At 47.4% G+C, this 16,876-nt stretch overlaps 3 non-coding genes across 3 annotated transcripts; all 3 read right to left on the bottom strand.

Moving 5' to 3' along the window:
- Window positions 1-1,018: 1,018 nt before the first annotated feature.
- On the bottom strand, window positions 1,019-1,182 carry LOC147726580 (U1 spliceosomal RNA). Its single transcript, XR_015309763.1, has one exon. It is a non-coding gene; the product is annotated as a U1 spliceosomal RNA (small nuclear RNA).
- Window positions 1,183-3,305: 2,123 nt separating this feature from the next.
- Window positions 3,306-3,478, bottom strand: LOC147726579 (U1 spliceosomal RNA). Its single transcript, XR_015309772.1, has one exon. It is a non-coding gene; the product is annotated as a U1 spliceosomal RNA (small nuclear RNA).
- A 10,948-nt stretch (window positions 3,479-14,426) lies between these two features.
- Window positions 14,427-14,592, bottom strand: LOC147726578 (U1 spliceosomal RNA). Its single transcript, XR_015309769.1, has one exon. It is a non-coding gene; the product is annotated as a U1 spliceosomal RNA (small nuclear RNA).
- Window positions 14,593-16,876: the final 2,284 nt, after the last annotated feature.

The raw sequence follows: 16,876 nt of genomic DNA, 5'->3' as shown, positions 1-16,876 counted from the left end.
GTAGACAGGGTCCCCTTCAGGTGGGTGGAGGACCCAGTCAGACCCATAGCTCTAGCAGGGTGGGTGTCCCAGCGGGGGTGGCAGGGGTCTACTTCAGGCTGGCAAATGATCCCCAGCAGGCAGGCAGCTCCCCAGGCAGCCCATCAGGCAGGCAGGCAGGCAGGGAGGGAGGTAGTCCACAGCAGGCAGGTAGGCAGCTCCAGCAGGTCAGGCAGCCCCAGTAGGCAGGCCTTAGCAGGCAGGCAGCTCCAGGCGGTGGGTGGCTTAAGCAGGCAGGAGTCCCCAGCAGGCAGTGGTCCTCAGTAGGTAGGGGTCCCCAGAAGGCAGGTATCCCCAGAAGGTAGGCAGGCTCAAACAAAAAATCTTTCTGAACATAAAAAAGTGCATTTCTGTGCATAAAAGCACCAGATAGCTCTTTAGGCAGAACAGTGACCTCTAGCGGCGGCCGGAGGTACTGCAGGCAGGTGATCGTGGTGTCTCCCCTGCCAGGTAAGTATGAGTTGGAAGGGGACAGGGCGAGGGCGTCCCGCTTGGCATCTCCCGGCAGAGCGAGGGTGGCATCCACACAGGGAAGGCCTGAGGCCGGGCCAGGCAGAGCACGGGCCTTGTGGGGCGCAAGGTTGCCCAGCCAAGGCCCCTGTGCCCACTTTAAAAAGCGCGCAGCTACCCACAGCGGCTTCCCATAGGCCTTGGCCGGCCAGAGAAATTTGCATGTCCACGCCCACCAGCAGCGCCAATCAGGGCCCTGCTTTCACAATGCTGCACGCAGCTCACACGTGGGGCAAAACCAGGGCTACAGCACTCACAGAAGGGGGCTTGCCAGGCCGAAATCGGGCCCAGAAGCACGTTTCTAAGCCCTAACTCAGCATGGCTCAGTCTTGTCAATTTGCATAGGTAATTGGCCCACGCCCCCTTCCAGCCAGCTTACAGCACCCTGGACGGACGACAAGAAACGTCAAAGGGTACTCCAGTCTCCTTTTTATTTTTTTCCCTTTCTGTCTTTCTTGAAACCAGCGATCAGGGGAAAGCGTGAACGCAGTCCCCCACTACCAGAAATTATGCAGTAGAGTATCCCGCATTTGGGGACATCGCAGGGGTCAGCACATCCGAAGTGCAATGGATGAGCCTCACCCTGGGAGTACCACCTTTGTGATCATGGTGTCTCCCCTGCCAGGTAAGTATGAGTTGGAAGGGGACAGGGCGAGGGCGGCCCGCTTGGCATCTCCCGGCAGAGCGAGGGTGGCATCCACACAGGGAAGGCCTGAGGCCGGGCCAGGCAGAGCACGGGCCTTGTGGGGCGCAAGGTTGCCCAGCCAAGGCCCCTGTGCCCACTTTGGAAAGCGCGCAGCTACCCACAGCGGCTTCCCACAGGCCTCGGCCGGCCAGAGAAATTTGCATGTCCACGCCCACCATCAGCGCCGATCAGGGCCCTGCTTTCACTATGCTGCACTCAGCTCACACGTGGGGCAAAGCCAGGGCTACAGCACTCGCAGAAGGGGGCTTGCCAGGTCGATTTTGTAAACCTGTAAACCTGTAGACTTGTAGAGCGCGATTGCTGCCCGGAGGCGTCCAAGCGCTAGGGTAACCAGAACCTACCGAAGAGCAGATGAGGAGGAAGCTAGGGATTAGTGGGGGGAATTAAACAGGAAAGTCTTTAATTGTTTACGAAACACAGTGAGGTTGGGATTGGCTCTGAGATGTAGTGGCAGACTGTTCCAGGTTCTGGACGCATTGTAGGCGAACGTCCTTCCGCCTGACCTGGATCTTTTTATTCTCGGCGCCACTGCTAAAAAGGTCTGGCTGGAGCGAAGGCTTCGGTTGGGAATGTAGTGAGTAACTAGGTCACGTGAAATGCTGGGGCCTGTGTCCCAGAATGCTTGGTGGGCCATGCACATAGCTTTAAAAAGGACTCTCTGCCGAATCGGTAGCCAGTGAAGGCTGACCAGACCGGCCCTCACTGATTGTCTCCGAGGGATCTTGAGCAGTAAGCGCGCTGCGCAGTTCTGCACTATCTGCACTCTGCGCAGAGTGTAATCTGGGGCGCCTAGATAGAGCACATTGTTGAAATCGAGGCGTGAGTGTATGAGGCCTTGTATGGCCACCTGTTTGGCTTCCAGGGGGAGGAGGGGGCAGATTTTATTTAGCATCCTCATGATGCCAAAACAGGTGGCTGATAGTTTTGTGGCTTGAGCGTTGAAGGACAGAGATCTGTCTAGCCACACTCCGAGGCTCTTAATATTGTTCTTGGGGGCTGGGGGGGGGGGGGGGGGGGGCAGACAAGGAGGCCACAAGGAGGGGGGGAGGCCAAGATCTGGGGGGCCTAAGAGCATCAGCTCTGTTTTATCCCCATTCAACTTGAGGGATGATGAAGACATCCAGGTCTTCACCTCCTCTAGGCTTTCTATAAGCCCACCTGACGCAGGCCGGGTAGTCTCCTGCGCCAGTGAGACCGCCAGCTGCGTGTCGTCCGCATAGGAGATGATCTTAACTCCGAATGGGCGGACAACATCAGCCAGTGGCCTCATATACAGGTTGAAGAGTGCGGGGCTCAGAGAGGAGCCCTGAGGAACTCCGCACTTTAGAGGTCTGCTAGAGGAGACGGACTCACCCTCAAAGACCCTGAAGGATCTGTTCTCCAGAAAGGATTTAAACCATGTCCAGGCTTTGTCCTTGATCCCGGCGCAGGACAAACGGTCCAGTAGGGTGTCATGACTGACCGTGTCAAATGCCGCGCTTCTTGGGCCCAGAAGCAGAGATTTTGGGCTTTTGATGCTCAAGCGCTGCCACTGAAGCCCACTCTAGGATAGGCAGTGGCCTGTTGCCTGCCTAGGCCCCAGTTGACTGCGTGTGGCTGAACGCCAGGGACAAAGCGGCCAGCAAGCAAGCAGGGGTTCTCGCCCCGAGCCCCTCACGCCTTCCCGAACGCTCCCAAACGCAGCAGAACCCTCGCCGGGCAGAGCCCTCGCCGGCCACAGCCTGGGGGCCTCAGCCAGAGTCTGGCCCCAGGAAGGCTAGGGTGAGGCAAGTGGCTGGCAGCTAGGCCACAGCCCCAGGGGGGGCGATCGAAAGGAGCAGACATGTCACCTGTCCAGGGCCTACTGCCCTGTCTCTGGATAGGTCCCCAGAGTGGGAGGCTTCAACTATCCCATCATTCCCCAGGCTCAGCACTTACCATGCGATTCTCTATTGCCCACGCTCCTTTCCAATCCAGCCGCAGCACCCTGGACAGACCACAGAAGACGGCGAAAAGTGATCCAGACTCCTTTTTATTTTTTTCCCTTTTTGTCTTTCTTGAAACCAGAGATCAGGGGAAAGCGCGAACGCAGTCCCCCACTACCAGATATTATGCAGTTGAGTATCCCGCATTTGGGGACAAAGCAGGGGTCAGAACATCCGAAGTGCAATGGATGAGCCTCACCCTGGGAGAAGTTTTTTTTTTTTTTTTTTTAATTTCAAAAAACTTTATCGAAGTAAAAAAGCATATTTACATGTTAGCCAATCCATATTGCAGGTGGCACGACATTTCCTTGCGAAAACTGCACACAGTGCTTAGTTCTGCACAAAGAATCACAATATGCTTGATATAATCAAAAGACTAGAGGTAACAATATAGTAAATTTAGGTCCCCATCAAAGGATTCTATATGGCTGAAAGTAGAAGTCAAAGACATTTAACTAGGTAGGGCAGAAAAAAATAATCTAAAGAAAAAACTTCAAACTTGAAAATACCAAGCGTTATCTATGTTTCATAGGAAAAAGAAGAATTTTGTCTATGAAAACATTTCAGTCAACCATGTTCGTCCCAGACCCAATCTGCATAAGTAGCATCGTTGCCAAGGTTTAAAATGTCTCTGCAAAAATAATATTTGATTGCAGAACGAGCAGTAGCATAGATAATACTAGGAGGAAGATCAACTTGTTTAAACAGGAGAAGGTTACGTGCTTTCCAAAGAGCATCCTTTATACAGTTGATAACTGTCCACAATTTTTGGCATGGCAAGTCAGCTTCAATTAAGCCATAAATAACAAAAAAAATTGTCAGAATTACAGCCTCATTAAGTCCGGAAAGCCAGGCTTGCGCAATTGCCCAAACATTTTGCGCTATTGAAAGTACCAAAAAAGATGGCTAACAGATTCTTCGGCTAAACACCCTTTCCTTACACAAAGGGGGGACCTAGCGCATCTCCTTTTAAACATAAACTGATGTAGAGGTAAACAACCATGAATACCATTCCATGCTAAATCACGGTGCTCATTACAGACCTATTTAACGGATGCATTGGCCCATATAGATTTGGAAAGACTAGGGGAAAAACCACTAACTGGGAGAAAAGTCTGTTATCCACTAAGCACTTTAAGCAACAATTTTGAAGACAACAGATCAATAGGAATCTGGCTGAAGTCATATTGTTTTAAAATGTTTCTGGCAAAAAAATAAACTGGAGGACACGATTCTGAATGTGGAAACTTGTTGGACACATCTTTGCCCCAGATTCTACAAACTGCAAAATTCAACCAAAAGGAGCAGAAGAAAGACCATTGCTTTTCTTTTTTATCTTGCCAAACGCTCCCTTTAATCATATTGGACATGAAGACTGCTAAGGTACGTGTCCAATGTTTGGAGCATTTTTTCCACCATGGAGGACAGGCAAATACATTTTAACACGTGCTATTCTTTCATGTGTGCCTCCCCAAATGAACTGAAAGACCCATCTCTGAACCTGGGCTATGTAGTCACGGGGCATGGGAAAAACCACAGCTACATAAAGTAGGATAGAGAGTAATTCGGCTTTAGACACCAGTATTTTCCCAGACATAGATAGTGTTCTTAAGCTCCAAAATGCAATTTTTTGTTTAATTCTATTCATACATTCTATCCAATTACAGTCACTACCACCCTCTCCAAAGAAACGGCTTAGAATTTTAATGCGATTATGAACAACTTTAGGTCCCCAGTCTACAACTGGTTCTTTCCAATTAATGTAAAAACATTCACTTTTATTAAAATTAACCTTTGATGAAGCAGCAAAATAAAAGCGTTCACAGTACCATAGGACTTGTCTAAGGGAAATATTATTTGTACAAAAAACAGATATGTCATCCATATAAGCAGAAGTAACAATTGAACATCCCATGCCCCCTGGGGGAGAGAGTCCCTTAATGAGCTTGTCAGCCCTCAAAGTGGCCAAAAAAGGTTCAACAGCCAAAATAAACTAAAGAGGGGACAAAGGGCACCCCTGCCTCATCCCAGATAAAATGGGGAAAGAATCGGTGAGAAATCCATTGATTAAAACTCTGCTATAACAGTTTGCATACTGAAGTTTGACCCAAGATACAAAATTAGGGCCAAAATTCATCTTCTGCAGAACCTTAAAAAGGAAAGAGTGATTCAACTTATCGAAAGCTTTTTCCTGTTCTAAATTCAACATGCAGAGAGAAATGCCACGATCATTAGCAAAAGCAAAAGCATCTCTTACAAGGCACAAATTATCATGGATTTTTCGACCAGGTACTCCACAAGTTTGGTCTGACTTAACAATATGGGAAATTACAGGTCTTAATTTCCAAAATAAAGACTTTGACAACATTTTTAAATCAACATTAAGGAGAGTAATCTGGCGCCAATTTTTTAAGTCATGTCTATCACTTTTCTTTTTAAAAAGTAGCTTAATACAACCTTCCCTCAAAGAGTTAGTGAGGGAGCAAGCCGTGAGTGAATGAGAGAATACATTAAGTAGGTCGGGTCCAATAATATCCCAAAAAGTGATATAAAACTCAACGGGTAAACCGTCAGAGCTAGGGGCTCTCCCTTTAGGTAGACCACGGACAGCCTTATCTATATCCTCTAAGAGGATATCAGACTCTGTCATCTCTTTATCATCGTTGGAAAGGAAAAGCTGTAAATGTTGGAGGAAAAAATTGGCAGTTGCCTCATCAGAAGCATTAATAGCATACATATCATTATAGAAATTAAATACACATTTGCTCAGAGCATCCTTAGTAGTGTGTTTTATGCCTTCAGAATCCACAAGAGTGTCTATCATTTTACCACCTTCTTTGGCTTTCTGAAAAAAGAAACGTGAACATTTTTCATTCTCTTCAACATATTGAGCTCTACTGCGAAGAATTAATCCTCTTGTGAAAACAGAGTACAAAGAGGAAAGTTTTTGTTTGCATAACAGAAATTCAGACTGGACAGGGAAACATAAATCTAAAAGTCGAGAGAAATTCTGCAACTTTGATTAGAAATAATGTAAGTTCTTTCGTTGCAGTCTGGCCATTTTGACACCCTCACAGATGAAAAAGGATTTAGTACGGACTTTAACATCCTCCCACCATTCACATACTGAAGGGAATAATATTTTAAGCAACTGCCACTCCTTGAAGGGTTGTCTGAAGGTTTGGCATATCGAATTATCTTGCAGAAGCTTAATATTCAACTTCCACAGGCCTTTGCCACGATGGGGCATATATGTCAGAGCAAGGCCTATTTTAATTAGATTATGGTCAGAGAAAAAAACAGGTATGATATCTGCAGAAAGGATTTTCTCAGATGGGCTGGTAAAAATAAAATCAATACGGGATTTAGTTGAGGAGTTTGGACTAACCCAAGTAAAGCCAGGGTCATTGGGATGTAAGTGAAAGTCCGAAATCAAATTTAAAAGCGTTCTAGAACTACAATCTAAACGCACAGTAGAGAGGGACATTCTATCTTTTGTATTTAGTAAACAACTGAAATCACCAGCCAAAATCACATTTTTATCACATAACAGAAACTGTGGTAATAGATTAAGAATGCCATCTCTATCACTCAAGGAGGGAGGACAATAAACATTTAAAAGGCGATATTATGTCCATTCAGTTCTCCATCAACGCATAGAACCCTACCTTTGATGACATGATCTATCTTCGGGATGGTGAAAGAGGAAGATCTTCGAAAAAGAATACCCACTCCAGCATTCCTATCAAGATCGCAGCCAGACCAGATGGAGAGGCCACACTCCCATCTCTCTTTCAAAATGTTATCCTTAGTACCATCAGGTATGGCACATTCTTGAAGAAAGATGATATCCAGATTTTGATGTTTTAGGAAATCAAAAATAGAAGAGCATTTAACGGCGTCACCCAAACATCGAACATTGATGCTGCCTAAGAAGAGCATCAGAAGAAAATAAAGGCCAATATACATTGTCAGGTGATTCGAGAGTCCATATTCTTTTCTTTTTAATTTTCTTTTTCTTTACTTGTGTAAAAGAGTTGTCCATTTCCGGTTGAAGTTTACCTTGATCCAAACCATCTAGAGCTGTAAAATCTTTAGAGTCGTTGCTTTCTACTCCAGAGACTACTTCATCTTCATATTCTGTGTCTTTCCTTTTGAGAGATGTAGAGAAGTCCATGGCCACCACAATCTCTTCAGCATGTATGTCATCCTCTTTGTTCCACTGTATCATCATATCTGCCACAACGGAATCAGAGAAAGAGGAGGCAGAAAGCTCTACCGCCTTACAAGCATTGTCAATCTTAACAAGGGGGGTCACAAAGGGAAAGTGAAGGCTGCCCCTTACATCCAGAAATGGAATCCAAACTGAAAGAAGATGACGTCTCCGTATTTGCTGTATTACCTTGACTGCATGGAGGAAAAAGATCAGGAGAAGCAAATGAAATATCAGCATGTGTTGGAAGAGCATCGCTGCGTTAGGCAACTCGGAATCCCCACAAGGATGCGAGGTATGAGCGGGGGACTCAGGAATAGAAACAAGCTTATTGCACTGAACACGCTGTTCCTTAGGTAAATTAGCCATAGAGCTTTTTTGCAGCACTGGGGAACTGCAGAGTGACTGTTTCTGTAACAATGGTTGTTTGTCAGGTTTGGAAAGTGATTCATCTGGGGAAAGCCTTTCACCCGCAAGAGCATCCTTCAGTGAAATTGCGTCTTGCATGTCAGACTGCGCCAATGAGATGACAGTGTTTGGCGTAGAGCAAACCGGTAAAGAAGGAGCTGCAATGTTTATCATATTTTCAGATTTGAGGACAGACTCTAAAACTGTTTGCATAAGATTAGAGTCTTTGGCAGAAGAAGGTAACTGTTAGTTCTGAACAAGTGAAACATCATTTAGAGTAGTGAAGACAGGTTTGACCAGGGGCTCCTGAGAAACGTGAGCATTAGAAACAGGGTCTGGCACTAAAAAAGGATCACTGGTTACTACTTCCTCCTTCCCTTCCGGAAAGGTTACTTCGCCAGGATTAATCAAGTGCCCCTTTAGATCAGACTTTTTATGCAGTGAGGAGTCGCCTGTAGTGAAGTTGATACGTTCCTCCAAACCCAAGCGCCATACAGCCTGATTCATGAAGCGAAATTGTGCCCGCAATAGCTTCGGAAATGCTATCGCGGGCGCAATTCCCATAATCGAAATTCACCATTAAATATGCGAATTCGCAAACACAGATTTGCGAAATCGCAAAAATAATCGCAGAATGCCGGCAGGATACCAATTGCGATTCGGAAATAGCGAGAAAGCACGGATTCTGCAAAAATAATTGCAAAATCGCACATTACTCGCAATCAGTATTCATGAAAAATCGCTAATAGCAAAAAAGCCAAAAATCGCATTTTGCGAGGCGCAATTTAAGGACAACCCAAAGTAGGTGGTAACCATCAAACCCATAGGAATTTTTTTTTTTGAAAAACCGTTGGCCAATCAGTAACTGGTGCAGGCCTGACCAAACACACTTAAGGGGAAGCAGCATCAGCAGAAGGAGTCTCACAATGCCAGGAATGTACATGGTGGTCAGGCGGCGAAGGCTACAGTGAGCAGCAAGGAGACGCAGAATCCAGGAGAGGATATTCCGCCAGCGGGTCACCCTGCTGGGCCAGACCAGAGAGCAAATATACGCAAAGTACCGGCTGAATGGGGCTATGATCATCAAGCTAATACAGGACCTTGACCCCCTGATGCAGCACCCAACAAGGCTGACCAATGCCGTCCCAACACATGTCCAGGTATTGTGTAGCCTGCACCTCCTGGCCTCTGGGAGCTTCCAGGGGATAGTTGCGGTAGCTGGGGGGGATATCCCAGCCCACCATGTCCCGCTGCCTACGTAGTTTCCTTGACGCAATGCTGACCCAGCTACACCACCACATCAAATTTCCCACCAGCCAACAGGAATTGGATGAGACCAAGCTACAATTCTACAATGTTGCCCGTTTCCCACACGTGATAGGATGCATTGACTGTACCCACGTCCACATTTGCCCACCTGCTGCAACGGAGTACATGTACCGCAATCGCAGATGGTCTGCAATGCAAAGACATACATCACGGACATAGTGGCACAGTACCTAGGAAGTACACATGACTCATTCATATTCCGGCACAGCGGCCTCCACACACGACTGGTCAGGGGAGACTTCGGGAAAGGACACCTACTTGGTAAGTACACTTTGCCCACAATGTCACATTGCGAATGACTAGCTGCGCTGCACAGGCACTCACCCTCTGCTCTTCTCATTCAGGTGACAGGGGGTACGCCCTGCGTGAATACCTCCTCACCCCATACCTCAACCCTGCTACACCACAGCAACGGCGTTACAACGTATCACACATACGCACAAGGAATTGCATAGAGAGAACTTTTGGCCTACTGAAAAGCAGATTCCGCATACTTCACAAGACAGGTGGGGCCATGTACTACAGTCCTGAAGTGTGCTGCCGCATTGTGGCTGTGTGTGCTATCCTACACAACATTGCTACCAAGCGCCGGATACCTGTCGACATCTCTGGCAGTGAATCGGAAGGGGACGGCCGGCCACCTGCACATGCGCGCCATGCACGCGGGGAGAACCCAGCTGAAGGCCACAGACGTCGCAACCACATCACACTGAACAGTTTCTAGTGCACCCTCTACCCTCACCCCACAAATCACAAATGCATGCAAAATGTAATAATGACACCACCCCAATGTGTGCTGCAAAATTAAATATTATTGTTTCATTCACAATAATGGTACCAGTTTAAATGTTGACATTGCTAACAGTATTTCAGCATACTGCTGTGTGAAAGGACAAGGCAGGATTATACTCAGCCTGTGCCTGTAATAGTCCTATGAAGTCATGTGCGCCTCCTGCGCGTACCACCCAAGCGCCTCTGCGGCTCATCCTCATCCAAGGCACGTGTACCTGCAGGGGGCCTGGTGCTGCGTCTGAGTGCCCCTACGTGTGAGGCAGAGTGGCTGCTCACACTCTATGTCCCCTCACTGGCATCATCACCCCCAACAGTGGCAGGTAGAGCAGGGTGTAGTGCTGTCACGGCAGTGGTCAGGTGCTCAAGGACCCTGGCCACATCCTTGCAGCACTGGATGAGCTGCTGCTGCTGCGCAAGGGACCGCCGCGATAACTTGGGTGACATTGCCTATTACATAATTGGACCTGGTGTAGGCCGTCAGCCGGGTCAATAGCTGACGGTGGCGGCGGCGTGCTGCGTTGCGCTGCGATGTAATTGCAGCAGTGTTGGCCTCCATGGCTGCAGTCATGCGGGCCATTCCCTCCCCCACACCTGCCATGGCTGCTGTCATGCGGTCCATCCGGTCCCCCACTCCGGCCACATTGCGCCCAATGTTGTACAGCTGCAGCTGTATGGCACCTTGCCGGCGTGCCTGCAGCTGAAGTATACGGACCATGCGTCGTTCCACGCTCATTCTCGCCAGCCGCTGTCCATTCCCCCTCCTGCTGATAGGTGCATTGGTCTGCAGGCGAGACCTGCCACGCCTGCTCTGCTGGCCTGACACAGTGGGTGGCCCTGATGTTGAAGCACCAGCTGCTGGTGGTGTCACGGTAGGCGTTGCTGATGCGGCAGGGGCTGGAGGCACACTGGTAGTGGGCCTGGCTGCGGCAGTAGTTGCTGCGGCAGAGGCTGGGGGCACACTAGTTGTGGGCCTGTGTTAAGTGATGATCACAGAGACTTGCGTAGGTTCAATCTATGTTTATTTCTGGTTTTAAGTTCAAGGTAAAACACCCACTACCAGAGCCGTCCAGTCGTGAGGGAAGCCAACGTCCAGTGTGACGTTCGAGGAATCCTCACGACTGAAGGACAAGATTCTAGAATAACTGTAAAGATCTCTCGTGCTTGCAAGCACGAGAGAACCAAGGAGAAACCGAGTAATCTCAAATATATAACAGCCTGGCTGCGGGAGTAGTTGCAGCGGCAGAGGCAGGGGGCACACTAGTAGTGGGCCTGGCTGCGGGAGTAGTTGCTGCGCCAGACGCAGGAGGCACACTGGTGGTGGACCTGGCTGCAGGAGTTGTTGCTGCGGCAGGGGCTGGTGGCTGTGTATGTGGCGGCACCTCCTCCTCATCCTGTGCTTCCTCATCTATTTGCAGCCTCTCGCTGTTGCTGCTGTCTGCGCCACCTGTGAGGGGAAGTGGACGTTCATTAGTTGCATGTATCTGTCACACGTGCAGTTGCTCCATGCATGCTGGGTGACATTCCCTGACTGGCTATGGCTTTGCGTACCTTGGAACCTGTCTGGCTGCATTGTGGTACTTCTACATTGTGGCCACACTACATGTCCCACAATGCTTCAGGGCATTACCTGATGTGCAACGATGGCATGACTATGGAACATTATTATGGGAGGCTATATGGTCATGGACATTCATAGGGGACAGGGTCGCAGTCGCATGCCACTTTGGATGTCTTGGGTGGGGCGGGATGAGTCCAGACGTGTCACTCCGATGCACGCCTCAGTCTCCAGCGTGTCTTCTACTTGGTCCTCCAAGGGGGTGTTTGGAGGGACTGTAGGTCCTCCCCCCTCCAGTGCCCAGGGACTCTCCAAGCCTCTCAGCCACCTTCTCTTTGGCACGACCTCAGAGGTCATACCAGCGTTTTTTGAGTTCGTCCAGTGACCTATCGGCCACACCCACAGAGTTCACCGTGGACGCTATACCCTGCCAGATCCTGCATTTTTCCTGCTCGGGCACCCTCCCAGAGTCCTTCCCAAACAGTTTGGAGTGGTTGGCCACCACCCCTTCTATTAAGTGCTCCAGCTCCTGCTCGGAGAATTTTATCTTTCTCTTCCGCCCTGTGGTGTTGCTGGGCCCAGGAACTGCATCCTCAGACATTGCTGCACTGTAGTATCACAGTAGAAATCCAAGCAGAATTGCAGGAGCTCTCCCAGTTGCCGACTCGAGGTCTGCCTCACTGTGGTGAATGGGGGTGGGAACTGGCTGCTTCCTGGTTGTGATGTCATCACTGTGCTCGAAATGCGACTTCCCGTTTTCCCGATCTCGCGATTTTGCGATCTCGCTTTTTGCGATCTCGCAATTAGCGATATCGCTATTTGCGATATCGAAATTCCGACACTGATGTAGCCGGATATTGCGATTTTTCTGCGATTATCAACAATCGCAAACGGCTTTTGCGGCCGCGTACGAATCGCTTTTTTTTTATTGCAAAACATCATGAATTCCGTTCTGCGATTTCTCAATTGCGATTCGCAGTTTTTCACTAATTGAGAATCGCAGATTCCGGTTTTCATGAATCAGGCTGATAGTCCCTCTTCCTCAGCATCCATATCATCATCTTTAGGAAACCTTCTTTGGCGTGGGACATGTGGTGTACGTTCTTTCTCAGTAGCCCTGGTCTTAAAGGTGTAGGAAGATGGACAATTTTTAAATATGTGGTCATTGGAGCCACAAAGATTGCAAGATTTTTCAGTAGTAAATTGGGCAGCCTCATGCCCAGCGCGCTTACATTGCGAACAAAAGGATTCAGTGCAGTCTTTGGAAAAGTGCCCTTCAGCATTGCACCTCCTCCATGTTTTTGGTTGTCCCACATAAAAGACATTTCCCATGGCACCTCCTAGTCGTATGCTACTTGGGATATGTATTAATTCTTCAGTGGCAGGGTTTCTTCTCAGAGTAACAAAGGCTTTAAAGTATCCTGTTTTGACACCATCCGCATCCCTAACTTTCACCATGTGACACAACACAAAATTGATTTAACCACGTGATAATGTCTGCGCTTTGTATAAATTCACTAAACATGGAAACATTTACCCATCGTTTTTGAGGTTGTGTTAAAGCAGTCATTATGAAGTTATTTAAGGGCTCCAGTGACTGATTGTCTTTAAAGCGCTTCAAACATTGCTCAAACAGAAGGAAAGTGGTAAAAATCACTTTCAAAATCTGCCTCCAGGAAAAACGAAGAGGTAATCTATTTGGTCTGGTCGAAATCCTAATCCTTTTTAAAGGATTGACCTACTGAACAAAAGCCCATCCATTCTCATATCCGGTTGATTCAGTGAAAATCTTACAGCATTGCGACGCACCCGAGAGGCTGTCATTTCTGATTGGAAACCCTGTCAGAAGAGTTTCCCTGGATTTGGCGGGCTTTCCTCAGAAGAGAAGGCTCCAGAAGCATCCAGCTGAAAGGATCGGAATGTCAGCTGGGAAAAGAATCTTCAAAAGCGAACGTTCCAAAGGAGCCAGCAGCAGCGAGATCATGGTGTCTCCTGTGCCAGGTAAGTATGAGTTGGAAGGGGACAGGGCGAGGGCGGCCCACTTGGCATCTCCCCGCAGAGCGAGGGTGGCATCCACACAGGGAAGGCCTGAGGCCTGGCGAGGCAAAGCATGGGCCTTGTGGGGCGCAAGTTTGCCCAGCCAAGGCCCCTGTGCCCACTTTAAAAAGCGCGCAGCTACTCACAGCAGCTTCCCACAGGCCTTGGCCGGCCAGCAAAATTTGCATGTCCATGCCCACCAGCAGCGCCAATCAGGGCCCTGCTTTCACTATGCTGCACACAGCTCACACGGGGGGGAAAGCCAGGGCTACAGCACTCGCAGAAGGGGGCTTGCCAGGTCGATTTTGGGCCCAGAAGCAGAGATTTTGGGCTTTTGATGCTCAAGAGCTGCCACTGAAGCCCACTCTAGGGTAGGCAGTGACCTGTTGCCTGGCTAGGCCCCAGTTGACTGCTTGTGGCTGAAAGCCAGGGACAAACCGGCCAGCAAGCGAGCAGGGGTTCTCGCCCCGACCCCCTCACGCCTTCCCGAACGATCCCAAACGCAGTAGAACCCTCGCCGGGCAGAGCCCTCGCCGGCCACAGCCTGGGGGCCTCAACCAGAGTCTGGGCCCAGGAAGGCTAGGGTGAGGCAGGTGGCTGGCAGCTAGGCCACAGCCCCAGGGGGGGCGATCGAAAGGAGCAGACATGTCACCTGTCCAGGGCCTACTGCCCTGTCTCTGGATAGGTCCCCAGAGTGGGAGGCTTCAACTATCCCATCATTCCCCAGGCTCAGCACTTAGCATGCGATTCTCTCTTGCCCACGCTCCTTTCCAATCCAGCCGCAGCACCCTGGACAGACCACAGAAGACGGCGAAAAGTGATCCAGACTCCTTTTTATTTTTTTCCCTTTTTATCTTTCTTGAAACCAGAGATCAGGGGAAAGCGCGAACGCAGTCCCCCACTACCAGAAATTATGCAGTTGGGTATCCCGCATTTGGGGACATCGCAGGGGTCAGCACATCCGAAGTGCAATGGATGAGCCTCACCCTGGGAGAACCTTTTTTTTTTTTTTAAATTTCAAAAACCTTTATTGAAGTAAAAAAAGCATATTTACATGTTAGCCAATCCATATTGCAGGTGGCACGACATATTTCCTTGCGAAAACTGCACACAGTGCTTAGTTCTGCACAAAGAATCACAATATGCTTGATATAATCAAAAGACTAGAGGTAACAATATAGTACATTTAGGTCCCCATCAAAGGATTCTATATGGCTGAAAGTAGAAGTCAAAGACATTTAACTAGGTAGGGCAGAAAAAAATAATCTAAAGAAAAAACTTCAAACTTGAAAATACCAAGCGTTATCTATGTTTCATAGGAAAAAGAAGAATTTTGTCTATGAAAACATTTCAGTCAACCATGTTCGTCCCAGACCCAATCTGCATAAGTAGCATCTTTGCCAAGGTTTAAAATGTCTCTGCAAAAATAATCTTTGATTGCAGAACGAGCAGTAGCATAGATAATACTAGGAGGAAGATCAACTTGTTTAAACAGGAGAAGGTTACGTGCTTTCCAAAGAGCATCCTTTATACAGTTGATAACGGTCCACAATTTTTGGCATGGCAAGTCAGCTTCAATTAAGCCATAAATAACAAAAAAAATTGTCAGAATTACATCCTCATTAAGGCCGGAAAGCCAGGCTTGCGCAATTGCCCAAACATTTTGCGCTATTGAAAGTACCAAAAAAGATGGCTAACAGATTCTTCGGCTAAACACCCTTTCCTTACACAAAGGGGGGACCTAGCGCATCTCCTTTTAAACATAAACTGATGTAGAGGTAAACAACCATGAATACCATTCCATGCTAAATCACGGTGCTCATTACAGACCTATTTAACGGATGCATTGGCCCATATAGATTTGGAAAGACTAGGGGAAAAACCACTAACTGGGAGAAAAGTCTGTTCTCCACTAAGCACTTTAAGCAACAATTTTGGAGACAACAGATCAATAGGAATCTGGCTGAAGTCATACTGTTTTAAAATGTTTCTGGCAAAAAAATAAACTATAGGACACGATTCTGAATGTGGAAACTTGTTGGACACATCTTTGCCCAGATTCTACAAACTGCAAAATTCAACCAAAAGGAGCAGAAGAAAGACCATTGCTTTTCTTTTTTATCTTGCCAAACGCTCCCTTTAATCATATTGGACATGAAGACTGCTAATGTACGTGGGACAATGTTTGGAGCATTTTTTCCACCATGGAGGACAGGCAAATACATTTTAACACGTGCTATTCTTTCATGTGTGCCTCCCCAAATGAACTGAAAGACCCATCTCTGAACCTGGGCTATGTAGTCACGGGCATGGGAAAAACCACAGCTTCATAAAGTAGGATAGAGAGTAATTCAGCTTTAGACACCAGTATTTTCCCGGACATAGATAGTGTTCTTAAGCTCCAAAATGTTATTTTTTGTTTCATTCTAGTCATACATTCTATCCAATTACAGTCACTACCACCTTCTCCAAAGAAAAGGTTTTCAATTTTAATGCGATTATGAACAACTTTAGGTCCCCAGTCTACAACTAGTTCTTTCCAATTAATGTAAAAACATTCACTTTTAGTAAAATTAACCTTTGATGAAGCAGCAAAATAAAAGCGTTCACAGTACAATAGGGCTTGTCTAAGGGAGATATTATTTGTACAAAAAACAGATATGTCATCCATATAAGCAGAAGAAACAATTGAACATCCCATGCCCCCTGGGGGAGAGAGTCCCATAATGAGCTTGTCAGCCCTCAAAGTGGCCAAAAAAGGTTCAACAGCCAAAATAAACTAAAGAGGGGACAAAGGGCACTCCTGCCTCACCCCAGATAAAATGGGGAAAGAATCAGTGAGAAATCCATTGACTAAAACTCTGCTATAACAGTGTGCATACTGAAGTTTGACCCAAGATACAAAATTAGGGCCAAAATTCATCTTCTGCAGAACCTTAAAAAAGGACAGACTGATTCAACTTATCGAAAGCTTTTTCCTGGTCTAAATTCAACATGCAGAGAGAAATGCCACGATCATTAGCAAAAGCAAAAGCATCTCTTACAAGGCACAAATTATCATGGATTTTTCGACCAGGTACTCCACAAGTTTGGTCTGACTTAACAATATGGGAAATTACAGGTCTTAATTTCCAAAATAAAGGCTTTGACAACATTTTTAAATCAACATTAAGGAGAGTAATCGGGCGCCAATTTTTTAAGTCAGTCAGTCAATTATCTTTATTAGATTATTAAAAATCATAAAAGAACGAGCATAATTACATAGAAATTCATCAGAGCACAAGTTAATACATAATTCAGCAAATAATCAATGTTTAAAAATC

Source organism: Lissotriton vulgaris, chromosome 3_1, assembly GCF_964263255.1.
Source record: "Lissotriton vulgaris chromosome 3_1, aLisVul1.2, whole genome shotgun sequence".
Taxonomy (NCBI): domain Eukaryota; kingdom Metazoa; phylum Chordata; class Amphibia; order Caudata; family Salamandridae; genus Lissotriton; species Lissotriton vulgaris.
Note: the sequence above shows the minus strand (reverse complement) of the source record. Positions and strands in the feature narration are given on the sequence as shown.